The following is a 22414-nucleotide window of genomic DNA, read 5'->3' on the forward strand; positions in this document are numbered from 1 at the left end:
GGCGTCCTGTCCCGGGTACTGCCCGTCGGAGGCAAGCCCAGGCCGCAATCCCGACGTGCTTCTGTGTGGAATAATGCACAGGGTTCAGTCACGACGTCCCCTCTGGACGGACCTGACTTTACTGGACGTGAAATAAGAAAAGACTTGAGAGCATTCTTTTTTTAAATGAGAGAACACTGTGTAGATTCTGCACCTTCGGAAGGACCAGGAGGCCCGTTCCACGTTACACCGACGTTCAGTTCTTCCGTCTGTCATTGATCTATGCGGCGCGGAGATAGGGAGCGCGCGCATGACATAGAGGCTGCGGGACTGTGCGCGAGGGAGAAGCAGCCGCTCGGCGGCTCCCCTTATCTGCATTTGCAGGTCGGCCAGATCCATCAAGACGGGGGGCAGCCCAGCTCCAGGGTCCCCGTCCCGGGGACCGGTGGGCAGATGGGTCACCGTGCACCGTGTAGTCAAATGCAGCCCAGTTCCATTTAGAAATTCCTATTGTGGGGCAGGGGCAAAGTATCTATAATAATTTTAAGGACATTTCCCAAATGTTTATTTAGATAAAAGATGGGTAACAGTAAAGCTCCAGAACCTGCGGCCTGATAACTAGGTTTTATTAATGGCCTGCCACGCGCGAGGGCTGGATAATTAAAGTTTCTCCCCCCAAAGGAAGAAAGTGGACAAATTTATTTGATGGTTTGATAACCAGGGACACTGGTTGAAAACTATTGATATAATCGGAGCTCATTCGATTTGCTGCAGACAGCCGCTCCTATCAGCTAATTTCACCTGTGCATACTTAATTATCCCCTGAATGCATATGGGCGAGCCATTAATAAAATTTGACTATGTCATAGTCCCTTTGTCGGGCACGCGAGCCTTCTATCTCCTGCATCTCCTTCGTCTCCCCGCCTTTTCTCTTTTAAAAAATTCCTTTCCGGTCTCTCAACACACACACACACACACACACACACACACACACACACACACACACACCCAGTGCTGGGAAGACAGATGTGGGCCGTGCTTCCGCAGCACCACGCGGGCGGGCAGGCGGGCACCGGCAGGGGCCCGGGCTGACGGTCTGGGACGCAGGCGGGGGACTTCCGAGAGTCCAGCGGGGCGGCGGGGGCCCCTCACTGGCCATCTTGGGGGCAGGCTGCTTCCTGTCGCCATAGGGCTCCCCGCAAGAAGCAGAGGGGCATCGTCACCCCGGATGCACCTGAACATGGAGAGGTCCGGTGGTATCTTCGTCGCGTCATGGCCTTGAGCAAGTCAATTAATATCTCTGGTTTCCCTTTTTCTCAGACGTAACATGAGGTGGATAGTCCCGACTCCAGGGAACGTGTGGGCTTTAAATGCCACAGCTGCGGCAGGCGCCTTGCAAGACACCCCCAGAGAAGGGCGGGCCAGCGGCCAGGCCAGGGCAGCAGGACCCCGCCCCGAGCCCCCAGGTCCAGGCTCCATCCTGTGCGGACCTGGTCGCCTGTCCTCCTCCCACACACCAGACGTTCCTGAGCCCCCAGCCCTGCCGCCGGGTGGGCAAGGGGCGGCGCTGGCTCCCCGGCCCGCTGGACGGCGCCGCCCCAGGCTCAGCACTGACGCTGTCTTGCTTGCCCTTTGCCTGCGCGCTGCACGGCTGCCGCTGGCACTCCTTCCTGCCCAAGCCCTGCAGCGGCCCTGCATTCGTGTGTCCCCTCTGTGTCCTCCGGGGCAGGCAGAGTCCCTTCCCCGGCCCCTGACCCTCCTCCTGCCCGTCCCCTCCCAGCAGCTGTGGGGACGTCGGTAAAGCAACCCCAGAGCCCGTTGCTCACTTGCTGAACACTCCAGGGGCTCCCACAGCACCTGAGGCAAAATCCGTGCCCCTGGCCCTGGCCCACCGGGTCTCCCAGACCCGCAACCCTGCTGCCCCACCCCCCACCGTGGCCCTTGACAGCACCGGGGCCTTTGCTTGGCTACTGCCTGGTGTGTACCCTGCCCGGCCCAGTGTCCCTGACTTCCACCGCGCAGGTCCCCTGCTGTCCGTGAGGAGGGAGCCCGAGCACCCCTCACCACCGCCCGCCTCACTTTAGTTCCCTCACACGCTTCTTACTCCCGACGCTTTCTCCCCGCGTCCTGCAGTGTCTGTGTGTGTCTGCTCCCTGGGGCCAGCAGGAGCCTGTGAGCCGGCTCACTGCTGTCCCCACGTGGAGTTGGGCCCCCACAGGCCCACAGGGGCATCTTACTCCTGACCCCAGGGGCGGAGTCTGCACAGCCTGCCCGGCTGACCTGAGTGAAATGATCCTAGATGCCCGGGTCCGTCTGCAACAGAGCACCGGGCTTGCTGCCCCCGACGTGGGCCTGCGTGGGGGTCCCGCACACGCGCTTCCATGGGGGTCCTGGCAGCCTTGGCAGGTCCACGAAAGGCGGTGGTTGTGGGGGGTGGGGGGGATGGGTTGGCCCATTTTGAGGTTCCCTACCGTGGGCTCAGCGCCCGAGGCTCCCTGAGGCACACGTTCCTAAAGGGTGATGTTCTCCATGTGACCCTGGGGCACCCACCACCATCTGGGGTCCTAGTGCTAGAGGTGAGGGGCTGTGGGCTCTGGGGCTGCGGACTTGCGGGCAAGGGCCCCGGAAACGGCAGCAGTGGTTCTGGGGATGCAGGGGCTGGGGACTCTGGAATGGGGGGCCTGGCACGCGAGGCTGCCTGGGGAGAAAGTCGACAGGCGCCCCCAGTTCTGCAGGCTTGGGGGGAGTCATGCCACTGGCCACGACTAGCCCTCTGGTGGGGGTGGGGCCCGGGAGCAGGAGGGTCTGGAGCTCCTGTGATCAGGCCGGTGGTGGAATTGTACGTCTGGGGGACTGATCCAGAACTGATCCAGAACTGACCCAGAACTGACCCAGAACTGACCCAGAACGAGGCCTTTCAGCGCCTCACACAAAGGGCTGGAGTCAACCGTGGACCAACCCCCGGGGGACCTGGGCCAGGGCTGCGACCAGAACTCAGGGGTCTCTATAGGTATAGCCCCTGGTCAAGAAGGTTGTGAAGGCCATGCCTGGTCTTAACTCGTGGGGGCTGCGCTGGCTGGGCCATCACGGAAGGCCGCGTGGTGCCCCAGCTGAGCAGGGGGCAGAGCTGGGCACGGCTGTGCTTGCTGTGTTTGCTGCTGAGCCCTGTTATCTCGGAGATGTGGTGGGGCCCCCTTTAGTCGGGGCTGTGCCGGACCGTCCCTGGACGGGGTACAAGCCCACTGCTCCGTCAGACACCTGCCGGCCCTCCCCTGGTTGGCCCTTGGTTCACAAACTCCATCTAATGAGAAAGAGGTAAAATCCAGCCGAGGGAGGCGCCAGGTCTGGAGACCAAGAAGGCTCGTTGCTGTGATGGAGGCTATGGTGGCAGGAACACGGGTGTGGGCCCGAGTCCTCAGGCCATCGACGAGCCCAGCAGGGTACTGGCGTCCAGGGCCGCTCTGAGTGGACAGTGGAGGTGTCCCATGCCACGCACAGGTGGCCACAAGGTCCCTGCCGGAAGCTTACAGGACACGTGGAGACGTGCCGGTGCCCTCAGCCCCACCACTGGCCATGCGAGATGTTTATGGTCACTTCTTCTAGGCTGGGAGTTTTTGTTGTGTGTGTGAAGAACAGAGCCTCGGCTGCCTGTGGTCTGTGGTCTCACGTCCACGCCGGGCCCGTGTGTGCCACCGTGCGCGCTACTCCCGGCTCATCTCCGCCGCGCCGCACCTGCTGTGTGTCAGGTGCATTTCCAGGCACTGGGGCCTCGGAGGTGAGCAGAGCACGGCACCTCTCCTCAGGGTGAAACACAATAAATCACAACAGGGCCGTGTCTGAAGCGATCGCTGTGTAGCAAACCGCCCACGTCCAGTGGTTCCAAACAACCACCACAGTTACCGAGATGCCAGCAGGATGGTGGGACAGAGGGTCCCGCGTGCAGATCCCCCTCAGCAACAAGGTGGCAGCTGTCTGTGGACAGAAGTGCCTTCGAGGGCGGGGAACCCCAGCTCCAGACTGAGGAGGGCCGTTTTGAGAAGGTATGTGTTCAGATGGCGCTCTCAGGCACAAACTTTGAAACAGCCCGAAACGTGCTGGAGACCAGCTATAGCCCCACTGACCAGCCCTGATGCACGCCCTCCATCAGGACTCTGGGGGCAGTCGTGCTGTCCACCTCCCGGGCTGGCCTGCAGGGCTGTCCGGATGCTGAGTCGTGAAGCAGCGGTGAGCCTGGCTCCAGATCCCACCGGTGACAGCCCAGGGGCCGTCCTGCTCACCCAGGGACCTGTCGGGGGCCGTTCCCATCTGTGGCCCCGCAGCAGTCCTGCAGACCTCAGCTTCGCAGCAGGTGTTCTCCGTTGGGGTCCAAAAGCCTGCCGGGGCCATGGCAGGAGCCATGATCCAGCCTTGAGATCGAAGGGGACCCTTGTCCCAGCAACAGCTCTGATGCCCAAGGACCAGAGGGCAGTTTGGTTCATCCTCAGACACGACTGAATCCCTAGTCCCTGGGAACAGACACGGAAGAGGAGATGTTACAAGTGACGCCAAAGACACACGAAGGAGCAGAAGAGAGTAATTATATGCAACGAATCGAATGACCTAAAGGAAATGAATAAATTCTCGGAAACACAGAACCTACCGAGACCGGACTGGAAAGGAACAGAAAATCTGGGTGAATGACGGTCACGGCGAGGCCAGCAGTGATCAAAAACCCGGGCCTGGGTGTCTTCCGGTGAGTTCCACAGAACAACTCAAGAAGAATTAGGGCCAGTCACCCCCGAATTCTTTGAAATAATCGAAGAGGAGCGACACTTCCAGACCTTTCTGAGACCAACCTTCCCCTCATCCCAAAGCCAGAAAAGGACTCAACATGAAAAGAGGCTTACAGGGCAGCGTCCCCAACAGATGCAGCCGTCCTCAGTGGGATGCCGGCCCGAGTCCCGCAGCGCCCTCGGAAGACCATCCACGGCCCCAGCGGGCTCAGTCCTGAGCATGGAGGTGGTTCAACGTGCGTAAACCGATCCGTGTGAAAGAAGACATTGGCAGGATGAAATGTTTAAAAAGAGATTTGACAAAATTCAACATTCTTTCATGATAGGAACTCAACACATCAGGTATAGAAAGAATGAATCTCAATACAACCAATGCCCAACGTGACAGCCTCAACTACCATCGTCCCAAATGATTGAAACTTGAGAGCTTTTCTGGGCATCTGGGGGGCTCAGTGGGTAAAGCCTCTGCCTTTGGCTCAGGTCGTGATCCCAGGGTCATGGGATTGAGCCCCGCATCGGACTCTCTGCTCGGCGGGGAGCCTGCTTCCCCTCTGCAGCTCCTCCTGCTTGTGCTCTCTCTCTTTCTCTCAACTAACTAAATAAAATCTTAAAAAAAAAAAAAAAAGACATGGAGGGTTTTCCTCTAGAATCAGGCACAAGACAAGGACGCCGGCTCTCACCGCTTGTATTCAACGTAGCACTGGAAGTCCTAGCAATCAGACAAACAAGAAAAAAATCAGGAAGGAAAAAGGGAAACTGTCACAATTTGTAAAGTGCGGAGACTTATGTATAGAAAATCCTGCAATAAACCAATCCTGTGGGGCGCCTGGGTGGCTCCGTGGGTTAAAGCCTCTGCCTTCGGCTCAGGTCATGATCTCAGGGTCCTGGGATCGAGTCCCGCATCGGGCTCTCTGCTCAGCAGGGAGCCTGCTTCTCCCTCTCTCTCTGCCTGTGTCTCTGCCTACTTGTGATCTCTGTCTGTCAAATAAATAAAAAACTATTTAAAAAAAAATAAATCAGTCGAGAAAGTTGCAGGACACAAAATGAACACAAAATTGATTGTTTCTATATCGTGACAACAAAGTACCTGAACAAGAAATTAAGAAAATGATCCCATTTGCAATAGCATCAAAACGAATGAAATATCTAGGAAAACGTGTAGCCAAGGATGTGAGGGATCTGAGCCCCGGAGACTGGACGGCGTGGATGGAAACAGCTGAGGGCAGGGAGGGAGGGGGAGCCACGTTCGTGCCCTGGAAGGATTAAGAGCGTGGGAATGTCCATACTGGCCACAGCAACGCACCGGTCCCCTCAACCCCTGTCAAAATTCCCGAGGCATTCTTCACAGGAATAGAAGAAAGTCCTAAAGTTTGTACTGAACCTCAGCAGAACCCACATAGCCAAACCAGTCTTGACAAAGAAGAGTTGGAGACGCCACGTTCTTTGTTTCAAACTGGCCACGGCGGGGCTGTGAGCCACGGCGCTCACGGGGCAGGGCTGCCGGACCCCAGAATTGCTGGGAGCAGTGAATTCCTTCGTGTCCCTCCGTCTCCCAGGGGCATCTCCTCTGGGGGTGCTGCGCGGGATATACAGAGTTTCAGTTCATGAATTTTTTCCAGTGCGAGTGTGTCCCGTGCAGTCCCGGGCACAGCCTCATACTGGGAAGCCCTTTGCGGACTCTCGGCGAGGCCCGTCTCCTGCTGTTGTTGGGGGTGTTTTGGCTGCGCCTGGCAGGCCTCTCTGGGTCGCGAGTGGAGACGCCTGTGAGCTTTCCGGGAGCTCCGGGGAGCTGTGCTGTGGGAAGTTCAGCAGAGAGGGGCTGAATTTCCCTGAGAGGGGTTTGTGGGACGGGCTGTGAGGCACTGGGGTCCTCCCGGTAGGTGGGGGTCTCCCCACAGGCTGGGACTCAGTCAGCCGCCTGAGGGAGCCGTCCTTGCCGGAGACAGTGGGTCTCAGGGGACCACTGCTGTCATCTTTTCTGGAGGACAATGAAGCTGGGGACCCACCCACGCTGGCCGCTTCATCTCCCTCTGGGCCTGAGTGGCCGTCAGCCCAGGCAGACCCCGCACGCCTGCTCCCTGTGGAGAAGCAGGGCGGCCGACAAGGTTTCCTGGGAGCCCCCAGAGGGGTTTGGTGACAGCGTCCAGCCTTGGGCCCTCCTGGACTGCGGGCACAGAGAAGGTCCTCACCCCCACTCCCGGAATGAGCGCACCTGCCGTGCAGCCAGGGGCAGGCCCCCCTCGGCGCCGTGGGCCCCTCCCCACGTCTGTCCTGGACAGGACTTGGGCACAACGCTGCGTCTCTCCTGGTTCCGGGTCCCTCCTGGGCTGACGCTGGGCGGCCGGGCCGCTGTTTCCTCCTGTGCTCAGCTCCGGGACTCTGTCCTCAGCCTGGGGCCCGAGACGCCGTGGGGCGGCTTCCCCCCGACCATCTGGGCCCCGCGATCGGGCTCTTCTGAGCAGCTCGTGTGTTTCTCCAGGCAAGACCTCTGCTGTTCTCAGAGCGCTTCCGTGTACACGCCCGCTGTGCCCTTGCTGGCCGGGCGCTTTCTCTGATCGTCATGGAGAGATTCGACAAACAAGCTTCCGACCTAGTCGTTGGCTGGCTACTTCGTCCGCCAAGTGTAGTCTGCCAACGCGGCCACGGGGACTCGTCCACACGGCGGGGAGGGCTCGGGGTGAAGGAAGCCGAGAGGGCCCGTCCCTGCGGGGTTAAGGACCTGAATTTGTCCAAGGGGCAAGGGGGCGGGCAGACAAGGACAGAGGCCCCAGGCCCACAGCAGGACCCCTGCCCACAGGACAGTTCCTGGGTGCCCCACAGTTCCCTGGGGACACTCTCCCTGGGGACAGTGCAGGAAGCAGAACCAGTGGACATGGGACCGGCTCAGGACCCACCGCCTGGAGAGAGCCAACTGTTGTGAGTGTCGGGGTCTGAACTGGGTCCCCGACATGCATTGATGGAGTCGGTCACTGTTCTGGACGTGGGCTGTTCGCAGGAGCGACCAGGGGAGACACAGTCAGGTAGAGCCGGCAGGTCCGAATCCAGCGGGTCTGGGGACAGCGTAAGATGGGGAAGTTTGGGGACAGGATCCCCGGGAGGTGCCTCGCGACATGGAGGCAGAGGTGGGGTGATGCGTCCCCAAGCCAAGGGATACCAAGGACACGGGCGGCGCTGGGAGCCAGACAGACGCCGGGACCCCGCCTGTCCCTGTGTGCCGACGGCCGTCCGGGTGTGGGAATAGGAGACACAGCCTCACGCAAGGAGGGTCTCCAGGGCCTGCAGCAGAGTCAGATGTGAAGACTGCGTGCTGGCTCCTGAATTCGGGCCGATTTCTTGTTGCCATTCTTTGGGAAACCCGGAAAGCCCCCGCCAGCCCCTGTGGTTCCAGGCTGGGTCCGTGTTCCCCCAGGGGTCTTGTGGACCCCATCCTGGGGAGAGCCCTGCGAGGTGAAGCCCCCAGGGCTGTTCATTAGTCAGTTTGCTGACTCAGGAGACAACGTCCCCGGCAGGGACCCCCGGCAGGAGGCCTGCGGAGCTGCCCCTTGAGTCGGACACAGGTGGGAACGGGGTTTTCCCAGGAGCAGAGCCTGGTCAGACGAGGTACCCAGGCCACTCCTGTGCCATCCCCCACCTGCAGGGTCCGACAGCCGTGGACCCTCTCTCAGAGGCTCTGGAGACCCTGTGCCGCCATCACGCGCCCAGGAGGCGCCCGCGTGGAGAGCCACTCAGGAAGGGTCCGGAGCTGGGGCTCAGGCTGTCCTTGAAATAACAGCCCCGGGAGAGGAACGTCGGGCGTGCTTGGGGAAGGGGCTCTGGCCTCCTGCGCCCTGCGTCTCCGCGGAGCAGAGCCCAGGGAGGCCGGCGGCTGCCTTCCCGGTGGGGGAGGGCGGCAAGACGGATGTGCGGGAGCGGGCGGCCCGGAGATTGGGATCTCGGCTCCTCACAAGATGTATGAGCCGGCGGCGCTCCCGGCTGCGGCGCGATTCCTCTTGTGGCCCATTAGTGCCGCGTCCGTCCCAGAGCCGTATCTCGAACTGGGGGTCGGGGAGCATCCATCCTGGCCCGTGGCCCTCACGCTGTCATGTCGTGTGATCGGTCCCTGCAGCCCTGGGTGCCGCTCCGACTGCGCGTGAGGACACGGGGCGCGTGGGGACAGGCCGCCCCTTCCAGCTCCCCGCAGCCCCAGGTCCTGGGCTCAGGGAAGGAGCCGGGCATCCGGGCAGGTGGGGGCAGGGGCCTTGAAGGGGAAGCGTGGCGGAGCCACACGGCCAGGGAGGACAGTCACTCCCACACCGTGGCTCCTCGGGGCTGTGGGAAGAACGCAGCGGTTTCTGTCCGTGTTAGGAAGTGGGTAGCCTCCCCCGCGGCCTCCTTCCGACCCCTCGGGGCTTCTCCGCCGGCCCTTGTCTCTCCTTCTCTGGGTCTTGCAAAGACACCATCATTGGCTCTAGGGCCCTCCCTAAAGCAGGATAATCTCATTTCTAAATCATAACCTTAGTGACACCTGGAAAGACCCTATTCCCAATGCCGCCGGGGGTTAGCTCTCGAACATGTTTCTGGGGACACGATCAGGCACTGCGGTGCCTCAGGGACCTCAGCGGGGGTTCCTGTGGGCGTGAGGCCGGCACCTCTGGGAGGAAGGCGACAGGTTGCACCCCGACAAAACCTTGCAAGTGCAGGGCTGAAGCCGGGCGTGCGCCTCAGGGAGGCTCCTGCACCTCACTCTTGCCCGTCAGCCCCTCTGGCACCGTGGGCGCTTCTCGGCCCCGACACGGGACCACACCAGTGCTGCCCCTCCCAGGCCTGGACATTGGTGTCCTCTCTAGGGGGGGCACCCAGAGACCTCTGGACCCCCAGTGTTTCCAGTCAGCCGCCCACTCAGGCGCCGTGGCCGGGGAGCCCCTCCTGGTCCCACCGCTCCCCCCGCCGCGGGGCTACCATCCTGGCCACTCGGTCCCCGGCCGTCGGGGTTTGCCGCTCTGGGTGTCCAAGCTAATGCTGCTCATTTGTCTCGCTGACCGCTGTCTGTCCGGAGACACGTGGGCTTCCCAGAGTGCCAGCCGTGGGGCGCCGGAGGTTCTGCCTGCCATGGGGGGGCCTGGAGGCTCCACGGACACCGTGGACGACCGCTCATTTTCTGCAGCACACCTGTAGCTCTACGTCTGAGCTTGGCGTCCTGTGACATTCCTGCTAAGTGGTGTCCGCTTGTCTGCAGGGAAGAGCAGGGACGGTCCCCTGCTCGGCCGTTTCCTCCCGCAGAGGGACGGGGACGTGATGGGGATCTGCCCGGCACATGGCCACGCTGAGCTGTAGCCTCAGCCGCCGGGAGCGGGAGGTGCGGGTCTGAGGGCGGGGAGGCCGCATGCAGGGTGGCGGTGAGGCGCTGCCGCGGTGTCTGCACCAGGACGCCCTGCAGTCTCCGTCACCCTGGAGACGCCGGCCTCGCGTGTCCACTTCCGCGGCTCTGTGCTTCCTGCTGCCGAGCTCAGCTAAACGCACGCATCCTCAATGTCAGAGTCAGCCCGACCTTCGGAGGCGGCGGTCACTTGTGCGGGGGCCCCTCATGTGGGTCCCGCGCTCCGTGATTGGGACGTCTGTGCGGATTTCTGCTTCTGGAAGGTTTGTGCGGAGGCGGTGAGGGGAGGTGGGAGCCTCCGAGAAGCCGCGGGAGACTGCCATGGGGTCTGCTGGCTCTCTGCCCATGCCACCAGCCGCCCTTGGACAGGCCACGTGTCAGGGACAAGAGGGCAGCCCCAGGCGACAGCCATGAGCCGCTGAGGTTGCGGTCCATCTGGTGCGTGTATGTGGACCCCTCCGGCTGCCGTGGCCCCTTCCGGCCACCATAGACCCCTCCGGCCACCATAGACCCCTCCGGCCACCATGGACCCCTCCGGCCGCCATGGCTCCAGCCTGGAAGCGGGTCCTGCCTGCAGAAACCTTCCAACCGCGCTGGCGGGGACCGTGGGCTGTGGGACCCGGCGAGGCCATGCTGCTTCCCGAGCCACAGAAGACGCAACCTGTTGAAAGCTCGTCGTGCAGCCATGGGGAGCGGCAGGCCTGGGGGCTCCATCCTGTTCGAGGAGTCCTGAGGGTCACGACACTGTGTGTGTGGACGTCCAGCCCAGCTCACACGCAGGACACTCCCAGCCCCACAGGGGAGCGTGCTGGGCACTCCACGAGGTCTCGCAGGCTGGATACAGATCGTGGTCCTGTGGCCTGTGTGCTCGAGGGCCCGGGACCAGTGGGAGCCACCTCGGTGGGCACGGCAGGCCTTTCGGAGCCCTGCTTCCCATTGCCCACCCAGTGGGCGGCCTGGCCGCTCCCCGAGCACGAGAAGCCTATCCTCACTCCCTTTGCTGGTCTCTGCGGTGAGGACCCCGTCCCAGACGGGGAGCATGCGTGAAGCCCTCCCCATACACGCATGCGCGGTGGGTCCCTGTCCCCGGGAGAGCGCAGACAGCCACTGTCAGATAAGGAGGGACCGACGGTGTGACCGGACAGAGGTCACAGCTCCCAGCAGGCCGGCTGTGACCACACGCATGGTTCACACACATGTACATGCACCACACACGCACACACACACCTCACTGACTCACGTGCTTCTCGCGTGCACCGTTCACGCATGGTCCACACTTGTGACGCTCACCTCCACGCCGCAGCCCGACGGCCCTTCTGCACACCCCTGCTCCCCTTTCCTGTCCCTACGGTCCTGGCGTCCGGAGGCCTCACAAATCTGGTCTATTTCTCTCGTCTGGAGAAAATCTGGGCCGTTTTGTGACACTCTGTCTGGCCTCTTCCTGCCGGTGGCTGACTGGGGACATGCAGACAGCCCCGTGGCTGGGAGGGGGCGGGCGTGGGGGCCAGGCAGCGTCTGAGCCAGGCGTCCGAGTGAGGGCGGACAGGGGCTTGGCGTCTTTCCGACCGAATCTTTGTGTCCATCAGTGTCCCTGACACCAGGTTCCAGGGAGCCACGACCTTAGGGGCAGGGTTCCGCCCCGGCGGCCTGCCTTCTGCTTGGCTCCAGTGTCCGCACCCTCTGTCCACAGGCTCCCAGGGCAGGGCCCCGGGGCCCCCTCCTTGGCCACCGGCTTTCCGGCCGCAGGCAGCACGCGGACCCTCGTGGGCCGGGGGCTTGGCTCCACATCGCCCGTGGGTGGCTTGGCCAGAGCAGCTGTGCGTGGGGAGGCGTGCAGGTGGCTTGTGGACAGCTTCAGGGCCCCACAAGGCTCAGGTGACACAGAGCAGCGGGCTGGGACCTTCAGGTCCGCCCTTGCCCCGTGTGTGTGCTGGCTGGTGACTGTGGGGACAGCCCCCTGCGGGGCTCCCGCTTCTCCTGGAAGCTCTCCCCCCACCCCCGACCTGGCGTCTCCGTGCGAGGACGCTCAGCCTGGCACGGCTGGGACGGGCAGAACTCACTCTGTGTTCAATAAAAGCGATCGTTAGAGTAGCCACGTCAGATTCAATGTATTTCTGTGAGCAGGAGCTGGGCCCTTAGGAACGCCTGCAATTTGCTTTGTCTTCCTGGAAACAATATTTTCCCCAGAGACCCCGATGCGAGGGCCGTCACAAACGTCATTCATATTGCATAGGTCTGGGAGTGTCTGAACGTGGGCTTGAGTGCCGTCCTTCTCTGCCGCGAGCGCGGCATGTATTAGTCATGCGGGTCCCCAGGCCCCCGGCCCGACGGTTGCAGCCCAGGAGAGCCCGCTGCTCGGGCCGAGGGCACACAGCTTCGCGGCGCCACGGCAGGACGGCGAGCAGCGGGCTCGTGGGCTCCTTTCACAGCCCGCACTCGCGGCCGGTCGGCACCCTGCGCCCGTTCTTGACCGGGGCCCGCGGGAAGGACGGACCGCAGGCGGCCAGAGCCGTGCCTGCGCGTCGGCAGCGTGGGGATGACGTGAGCTCGGAACCTGCAGGAGAAGGTGGACGTGCCCCCCAGACTGACAGGCACTTCACCGTGAGGGAGATTTGGGGGAAAACGGGCCCACAGCAGCGGGGAGCACCCCGGAGAGGCAGGGAGCCGCCACCGACGCTCCGTGGCCTGGCCAGCAGGACAAGGAAGGAGGGGTGCGCTGCTGGGGGTGGTCCTGGGCCGACGCGGGAGCAGGAGAGGCAGCTGTGCAACCCACTGGGCGTCGAACCCTCTGGGCGTGAAGCGGGGAGCTGGGGCTTGGGAACGACCCCATACCCTGCACCAGAACCCCCTTCTGGCAGCTGAGCTCTCGGTGCCCCCAGCGCCCCCCCCCCCCGCCGAGCTCTCGGTGCCCCCAGTGCCCCCCCCCCCAGCAGCAGCTCTAGGTCCCGCCCTGCCCTTTGCCTCCCCTGGCCCCTGCCTGGGCAGGAGCGGCTGCCGCCGAAGCTGGGGACAAAGCCCCCCCAGCAGAGGCCGGCAGCCCCACGGGCCTGGTTCCAGGGTGCAGGGTGCACGCTCCCAAGCCCCACAAAACACGGTCGGTTCCTGCGCTGCCTTCCCAAGGGATCCAGGCCCGAGGTGCGGTTGTGCCCACTTGGTGGGCAGTGGCGCGGAGCACAGCGACCCGGAGCAGCCTGGGGAGGGGCAGCACGTCGCGCTCGACCGCAGGCTCCGGAATCATTCGTGTTTTGTACAGAGAATAGAATTAAAGCAAAGAGAGGAAAATGCAATCTGAAAATTGAAAACAAGCTAAAACAAAAGAACCTAATTACGTATCAAGTTGGTGACCAGACCCCAGGGAGAAAAGCCTTATTTCAAGTGACTTGAGAACACGGCGGCTTCTTCTGTGGGGACACTGTAAGGAGGGGTCTTAGGGGAAGAGCCGGAAAGGCCAGCAGACCCTTCAGACATGGGGGGGTCGGAGAGGAGCTGGGGGGGACAGTGGAGGGGGCAGAGGGGAGGGAGGGGGGAATGAGGAGGGGGAGGGGAGGGGAGGGAGGGGAGAGTAAGGCGGGCTGAGGAGGGGAGGGGGAGGGAAGGGGAGCTGGAGAGACGCAGGAGTCCAGGAGTCGGGCTGAGCCTCCAGGAGGCTCCATTTCAGCTTGTTGTGGCCCCACGGTGCTTGGTTCTGCCTCTCCCCACCCTCCCCTCCCTGGAGCGGCCGCCTTCCACCCCTGCCTGGGAGGCTGGAGGACACGGGAGGCCGCGAGGGGCCTGGTGGGTGGCGAGCAGCGGGCCAGAGGGAAGACGGGCGGGAGCTCCCAGGGAGGGCGTCCAGGGCCAGGTTCCTTCAGGGGCCTCTTGAGGGCCTGGCACGCTGCGGCCAGCGGGGGCTCCGGCTGTCCCGCAAGCCGTGGCGCGGTGGGGCCGTCCCTACCTCGGGACCCAGCGGGACGCCAGTGCCCGTGGAGGCTGGGCCGTGGCCGTGTCAGGCCCGGACCCCTCTGTGGGTGAGCTTGGGGCTTACAAAGAGGGAGAGCCGCAAGCCTGAGCGGGGCAGGGCAGGGGCGGCGGGGAGAAGCCAGGCCCGGAGCTTTCCGTGTTTCAATGCAACGTGGGCATCTTAGACACATTTTCCGGAATTCTACCGAAGCGGTCACCATCCAGCAGCTACGAACGGAGAATTGCTCACGCTGGAGTCTTACCGTGTCGAGGCCTGGGCACGGCCAGCCCACAGCCCGTCTCAGGTGACCGCTGCACGCTGACCGGGACTGGACTCGGACGGGATGAAAGCCGGGAAATGCAGAAACAATGCCGGGTGTCCTGCCCCCAGCGAGCGGCCCGTGGCACAGTCCAGAGGCTCCGGTGTGGACGCTCATTCTGTCCCCGGGGAGAGCTCAGGGGATCGCAGGCGCTCAGGGGCCCTCCTGCCAGGCCGGCTTCACCCCTCAGGTGTCAGCGCACGCCGCTTCCTCGGAGGTCCAGACCCTCGTCCACATCAAACGGGCAGATGCGCACCTGCCATGCCGCCCCCGCAGGCTCAACAACGCCAGCCCTCAGAAAGCAGCACGGCCTCGGCAGGGCTGGTCCCGCACAGGAGCCAAGGGAAGGGACGACCGCTCAGAGCAGCATGGACGTGGGGCCTCCTCGAGAGGCCACCGGGAGGGGTGCTGAGGAAGGAGGTGCGGCATCTCCAAACCTTTGCTAGACACTCGGCAACCGGACAAGAACGTCCGCATGGGCAGGGCGGCCACTCCAGGGGAGGCAGAGCCCAGTGCGGGGACAGAGCGGCCACCGGCCTTAGCTCAGCAGCCCCTGGATGGAGCCCGCGAGCGCCCTGTCCCATCGGCCTGCTTGGGCCCCACAGCCCTCAGTGTAGACAGATCCTGGTAGCACCGTGTACCCCAAGTCCACTGCTGTTGCTAAAGGATGCGGTGCCTCCGACACGCACACATGGTGTGAGGACCCCAGGCCCTCGCTCGTGATTACAGGACAGTCAGAACCCGTTTACACTCAGAAAGGCATTTGGCTCACGGTGCTGCACACGCGTTCACACACGCTCCGTGCAGTGTGACACGGACACACACATGTACACACGTGCACACACCCAGAGGGGACATGCACACACAGCACACACGCATTCACACGTACACTCCGTGTACACGCACGCACACGCACAGGCACACAGTGGACACACAGGGACACAGAGCCGGAGGAACGGGCAGAGCCGTCAGCGGCTCACTTCTGAGGAGTCCCGCGATTCTCTGAAAGCGTTACGACGTCTCTCACTTGTGATGGGATAAACTTTTATGTCATCTGAATTTCATGCTGGGAGATAAGAGAAGCTGGAGTCATTTTAAACCGAGAACACCCTTCCTCTGGCCGGAGCTGGTGGAGGCACAGAAACGCCCGCCCGTGTTTCCCGACCTGCACGCTCGTGCCCCACATCCGGAGGGCAACCACGGAAGCGGGATCCTCCCCCGGAACCCTGGAGGTCAGCTGCCGCCCGAGGGTCCACGCACCCCCCCATGTTAGAATCTGGAGGCGCTTCTTTCCTGCGTGTGGGCCTGGGGACCCCCCGGTGCCAGGGAGTGTCCCAGCTCTCATGTGCGGATGCCACCAGCCGCGGGGACTCCAAGCCCTGCCTCCCTGTGCCCGAGGAGCGCATCTTTCAGCCACGTGCAGAGCAACGTGGCTGCCCGTGGCTGCACAGGCTGCTGCGGAAGGAGGGATTGCAAACAGGTCCTTTCCTCCAGTCTGGGTTCTCAAGGACTCCTGGGTCGGCTGGAGTGTGTGTGTGTGTGTGTGTGTGCACGAGTGTCGGCACGTGTGTGGGTGAGTGTACACCTGTGGGGCTGAGTGTGGGCGAGTGGGCGTGAGCACGTGTGTGCTGACACATGTTTCCTCTCACTAGGGGTCTCCTCCTGATTCTCAGCAAAGTCTGCCGGGAGAGCTTGGAAAGCCCCGCAAGGGCTGTTTTCTGGGTGCAGGACCCGACCTCGATGGCCGTGACCAGAAGAGGCCTGAGTCTGGCACTGCCGGTGCCCCAGGGCTCAACATGCTTCACCCTCACGGCCCGTGGGGCTCAGGCGGGCACTGTGACAAGGGCCTCGTGCGCCGGGGTTGGGGAATCGCAGCCTGATGCTGTAGACGCTGTTTCCTGGAGCTCGGCGTGTGCTCCCAGGCCCCCGGGAGAGCTTGCTGACCCCTCGGGGCTCCCGGCCTGGCCTTCCGCCCTCACCCTGACCTTGACCAAGGCCTGGCGTGGAGATCAGGAAGCTTCTGCAAAGAAAAGTGGTTTTACACTGGTCCGTATAAGGAGAGCTACACAATACAGATTTAATTATTCTAAGAAAGTGGAAAAGCCCACCATCTTGACGCTCTGGCAGCACCGGTAGGCCGTTCTAATGATGGTGTGTTTATTTTGCGAAGCGTAACATCTTACTGAAAAGTATTACAAATTAATAGCAAGTTCAAGTCTGCAAATGTGGTCCAGAAATCCGCCTTACGAGAGCTCATGAGAGTGTCGGTCGTCTCCAAATACAGTTCTCACCCCGGAGACGAACAGAGGGCTAACTCTTTACAAGTGTTCTTCCAGTTAAAAAAAAAAAAGCCCCGGGGCGCCTGGGTGGCTCAGTTGGTTAAGCAGCTGCCTTCGGCTCAGGTCATGATCCCAGCGTCCTGGGATCGAGTCCCGCATCGGGCTCCTTGCTTGGCGGAGAGCCTGCTTCTCCCTCTGCCTCTGCCTGCAGCTCTGCTGCCTGTGTTCACTCTCTCTGACAAATAAATACATAAAATCTTAAAAAAAAGAAAAGAAAAGTCCCTTCTCGTACGGGCTTTGGCAACAGAGCAAAGTGAGATCTCATCCAAACGCAGCGTTTGCTCGGTTCCAGAGTGAGAAGCCTGCGGAGCCCACCGGACCGCATACCTGAGCGAGAGCCACACTGGGTCTAGCTTAGGAGGCGAGAAGCCTGATCCGCTGTGTTTGACCTTCTGTGACCCCGCGCAGGTGGATGTGAGCCCGGCTCCTCTCTGAAGGGGGCCACAGACTCCGCCCACCCCAAATCCCACCATCGGGGACCACGCCGGCGGTTAGGGGGAGCACAGATTCTTGGTGAACGTGACTTCGTGTGGGAACATTCTGGACTGCAGTCGCCCTGCAGGGTGGCTGCCGGGTGACAGGGTTTGGAGGAGGGTCCCGCTGCGGCCTGGGAGGGCCCGTTCCCGTGCTGACGGGAGGACCCCGGGCCCCTCCGGGAGCAGGCTCGGAGCTCACAAAGTCATTTCCCCGGTTCTGTCGGTGGTTCCGTCCTTTTGCCAAGTGTGGGAGAGCTGACCTTTCCCCAGGGGGCCAGCCCATCCCTTGTGGAGGAAGCCTTTCGCCCAGCAGGAGGAGCAGGGGCCTTCTCACCGCCGGGGGCTCTGTTCTGGCTCCTCAGAAGAGTGAACAGAGAACAGAACATACCCTCAGTACAGCGGGGTCCCCGTTTGCCGTTTGCAAGTCACAGAGGCTTTGGGTGTGTCCTTCGGCCCCGTCCTCGAAGCCTCCTCTGGACATCTCGCGAGGCGTGGGATTCACGCAGCACCGTTGTCCCCCCCCCCCCCCGGCCTCCCCCAGCCGGTGGCTGACCTCTCCGGTTCCACTGCTCGGACCTCAGGCAGGCAACCCCCGGGGGAGCCACTTGATCACCAGGCCCGCTGCAAAGGACGCATCCGGGGGCACCGCTGCATGTCACTGTAGGGTTGGCCCAGGCCGCCAGCAAGCTCTGCCCAAGGGCACCCGGGAAGGCCCACCCCGGGGCACTGCTGGCCGTGCAGACCTTGACAGGTCCCGGGGCTGGGCTGGCGGCAAAGGGAAGGCCTAGCTCTGTTGTCCCTGCGGAGGCCTGATGCAGGGTCTCGGCCTGGATGCTTCACTCTCAGTCCATTAGGGATGGGGCAGGGACAGGAAGGGCCCCTCTCACCTCGGGACCCAGGGGGCTGTCTGCGGCGCTCGTGTGCTGTGCCTGGTGCAGGCTTCCAATGACCGGCCATAGAGATCCGGCAAGCGGCTCTGCTCGGGGCTGGGAGCTGGGGTCCTGGGACGGGAGATCCAAGCACGCTGAGCCAGCCAGGCTCCCTCACTGACGGCAGCTGTGCCCCGGGTGTGGACGTGGAGCCCGGAGCTTCAGTCCGGCTGTGGCCTCTTGTGTTGTCTCTGAGACCGTCGCCTGGTAGGCACTGGGGTGACCGTAGGTCTATGGGGGACAGATCACCCGCGACCTGTCTGTTCCATCCCGGGCTCCCGGCCCCAGTGTGGGTGCACGGCAGCTCGAGGCCCTCTCCCGTCGGCCTGGGCGGTGTCCCTGACTGTGGCGACCTTCTCTCTGGGCGCGCGCCTGCTGAGGCCAGCTGTTCCCCGCACGCGCAGGGAGCCCACAAACAGTGCTCTCGGCGGCCGTGGGCGCTTCTGAACTCGGGTGCTTCTCGAGAGCCCCGAGGACTGCAGGAGCGTCCAAGGGCTACGAGACACGGGGCCACAGATGAGGTCGAACCCTGGAGCCAGCTCTCGTGGCCGTGGACGGAGCGCACCCCCGGAGCCGCCGTGAGAGCAGCGGGAGAGATGGGGCGGGGGAGCGCTGACCGGTCCGGGCCGGAGAAGCTGAGCCGGCGCGGGCCGGGGCAGCCGGTGTCCATAGAGGGCAGTCTTGGTATGCTGCCGGGAAGCTGGGACCCAGCATCGCATTTCTCCTCACTTAGCAGAAAAATATGCTATAAATTTGCCACTACAACAAAATCAACGTGTCTTTTTTACTAAGAATGTCACAGAGCCGATTATTTGTGTCTACGCCACAGCTGTGTGCGCTGTTCCTCTCAGAACAAACAACGCCCCCCTTCGCCGCAGGAAGACCGAGTGACGGTTGGAAGCGAGGCCCAGGGGCTCGAAGGCTCGGCCTCCCTGCCGGCGGGGACTCGCCGCAAAGCAGACGGGGCGGAAGGAAGCGGAGGGGCCTCCCGGGGCGCGCGGTCCCTGCTGTGGTGTGCAGGAGGCGCCCGTCCGTGCCCCCGATGCCCCGTGGCCTCTGGGGTCCACAAGCCCGAGTGAGGACACTCGGCCACGGGCAGCATGTCTGCGGGGCACGTGTGTTTCGTGGGGCCCCGACCTCGGCCTCCGCCGCGTGGGAGTAGATGGCTGTGGGGGCCGTGGGGCAGCCCTTAGACGAAAGCCAGCGGGGCCCACCCTGCGAGCTGCGTCTTGTAGAGGAAGTGGATGTGCAAGAAAAAACAGTGGGTGACGGGAACATTGGGGGTCTGTGAGGCAGTGGGGCTGCCTCTCTGGGGTCCCGGGGCCACCGCCGGAGCCCACAGGGACAGGCGACCCCGGTGCCCCCTCCCCGCCCTGCACTTGGTGGCTGGGACGAGATGCTCTGGGCGCCACCCGAGGCGCAGGCGTCCTCCCCAGCCCCCCTCCTGCCACGCCCCCAGGTCACTGCCACCAACGCATTCACTGGCCAGTCCCGCTCTGCCCCGAGGAAGGAGGGCAGGTGCGGCCGTGGGCTGCTGGTGCTGGGCCAGGCGGAGCCGCCCGCCTGCAGGACTCGCTGCGTCTCAGCCTCCCGAGAGGCTCCCTGCAGCCCCTCCCCCCGGCACGACCCGACGGAATGACGCGTCCACATGTCCTTCCTCCCCCGCAGGCCTGGACTCACGTGGTCTTCGCGTCCGACCAGAAGTCGGAACCTGGCCGGTTTACAGAACGAAGAATAAGTCACCCACGGGGCGACCCCCGTATGCACGCACGGGGCTGCTGTTTGCTCTGCACAGCGGAGGAGGCCACGCAGGGCAGCTCGGTCGGGCTTGGCCCCTGCCCAAGTGTGGGATACCGGCTCTCTGTGGCCCCGGCCAGGACAGCCCGGGGACACGCTGCGGGTCAGGGGTGCTGCGGCCCGCGGCCGGCTGAAGGAGGACCGCCACGCTGCGTCACCGCGCCTCGCTCCGGCTCCCCCTTCCCCATCGCACAGCAGTTGGGAAGGTCAACCTGGACCCTCTTCCTCCGGCCTCGGTGGTCTGGAAGCGTCCCACAACTGAGCGAGCGGAGTGTCCTGGACACACAGGGGCTGCTTCTCCCCAGCCTGCAGGCCAGTCCGAGTGCTCGCTGCTCTCCGTCTCTCCGCCTTGCCCTTGTCCTGGGTTCTTCATGGTTGCAACATGGCTGCCCGAGCTCTGGCTGCAGCCCCGTGGCCACACGATGGTCAATTCTATGTGTTGACTTGGGTAGGTCATGGTGCCCATTTGCTGGTCAAACGTCAGTCTGGTGTTGCTGTGAAGGTCAGTTTTCAGATGTAATTAGCATCTAAGCCAGTAGACTTTGAGCAAAACAGATTAGTCTTCATATTGTGGGTGGGCCTCATCCAATCAGTTGAAGGCCTTGAGAGCAAGACAGGTTTCTCCTGCCTGAGCTTCTCCTGCCAGCCGGCCCTTCACCTTTCAGACTCAAGACGGTCACATCAACTCCTCCCTCAATTTCCAGCTTCTTCTGCAGATTTCACACCTGAGCCAACTCCTTCAAATCTGTCTCTCTGTGGGCACGTATACAAAACCCAGCAGACACGCTGTCGGTTCCGGGTCTCTGCAGGTGTCTGACCGACTCAGCCCAGCACTGGGCCATGTGGTGTCGTGGCCGGCGCGACAACAGGCCCAGGGTCGAGAGGGTAAGAGGACGGTGAGACGAAGACGAGGCGTAAGGAGCTGCGGACAGGAGGGACAGTGGGTGACGTCCAAGCAGTGCCAGCTTCATTACGAAGTGCGCACGAGTATATAGAAAGCAGAAACACTAAGGTGACTAACCGCCCGCCACATACCGAAATAGTTTCTCCGGGCTCTTGTTTACCAGTTCCCTTAGGTTAAACACGCAGACATCCTGCCGCCAACATGTTGCTTATAGATAAGTTCCCTATTGATGAAGGGACTGGAGAAGGCGCCAGGTGCATTTTGTGGCCCATGGAAGAACAGCAAGGTCCAGGCGTGGGTTTAGGACTTAGCCTGCACTGTCCCGTTCCTGATAAACCCCAGTGGGGAGTCACGTAGGCGATCATGGGACTCACAGCACAGACCTTTCTCAGCGCTACTCAACCTTTCCATTGCTGGGTTGCTTAGCTCCTTAATGTCAGGGAGGCGCGAGTCAGGGCCTGGTTCGGCTCATATCTCAAGCGTCTGCGTGGCTTCCCACAATGTGGCCACTGCCTCTCCACTCAGCTGGTCCGGAAATGGGACGTCTCCCCTCTCCTGCTTCTGAGGGGCAGGAACGAGGGCTGGAGGGCCTGCCACGTCCTCTGCCAGTGTCTGCAGACCCCGCGCCGTGGGACCACAGCCGACCAGCGTCCCAGTCGTCCTGGGACGCATGTCCCCTGCTGGGACGCATGTCCAGGAGCAGCCCGCTTGTCATTGTGTCCCGAGAGATCACAGCTGATGGCCAGAGCCCAGGGTGCTGACCTGCGGGTCCGCCCAGCCTGTGGTCAGTCGTCTGGGCTCAGAGAACTCGGGAAAACCCAACCTCTTCTGTTATTTATTAGTCCCTAAAATTCAATTTCTGTTCAATTGCACATGACCGCACAAGGATGAGGTTGACACAGTTTAACAATCTTTGTGCTCTCAGAACTGTGACTTCCTCCCAGGCAGCTCGGTTTAAACAATTTAAAGAAAAAAGAGAAAAATTCTCTATTGAATTAGAGACAAATAGCTAATTAAATCTGTTACTTTTCTAGGTACGTAATAATTTACTTGTGTGGCTTAAAATAAAATGTATAGGTAAGTAGACTATGCAGGGAGAATCCAGCGTGGGATCGCCGGTAACAGGAAATCCTGGATCTCTGAACAAGGAGAAGATACGGCCTTTCCCAGGTAGACTCCGCAGAATTTGGTAATTAAAACGGTGAAGAATCAGATGGCCCTGTTCATTTATTTCTTCTGAAGCAGAAACACGGGCATCTCAGTTTCTCAAAGATATTATTTCAGTTGGAAGTGAGAAGAAATGATGGGAAAAATCCCCCTCGAGCAGTAGCAGAACCGGTGGAAATGAAGTCTTGCGCGGACGGGAGCCACGTCCAGGCTCGCGGCTCGGGGGCTGCGGGCCGCCCCCCTCTGCGGGTGTGCATGCCGTGGCCCTCACTGAGGCTCATTCACTGGGGATTATGCAGATCCAGAAGTGTCCACCAGAAGCTGGGTAGGCCACGGAGGCCCTCAGCTGTCAGCGACCGGGACTACCTGCACCCTTGTGAGGGCCTCGGGGATGCGAGTCAGGACACAGGGAGGACCGTGGACAGGCGGAGACACG

The sequence above is a fragment of the Mustela nigripes genome, chromosome 12, assembly GCF_022355385.1.
Source record: "Mustela nigripes isolate SB6536 chromosome 12, MUSNIG.SB6536, whole genome shotgun sequence".
In the NCBI taxonomy this organism is placed as follows: Eukaryota; Metazoa; Chordata; class Mammalia; order Carnivora; family Mustelidae; genus Mustela; species Mustela nigripes.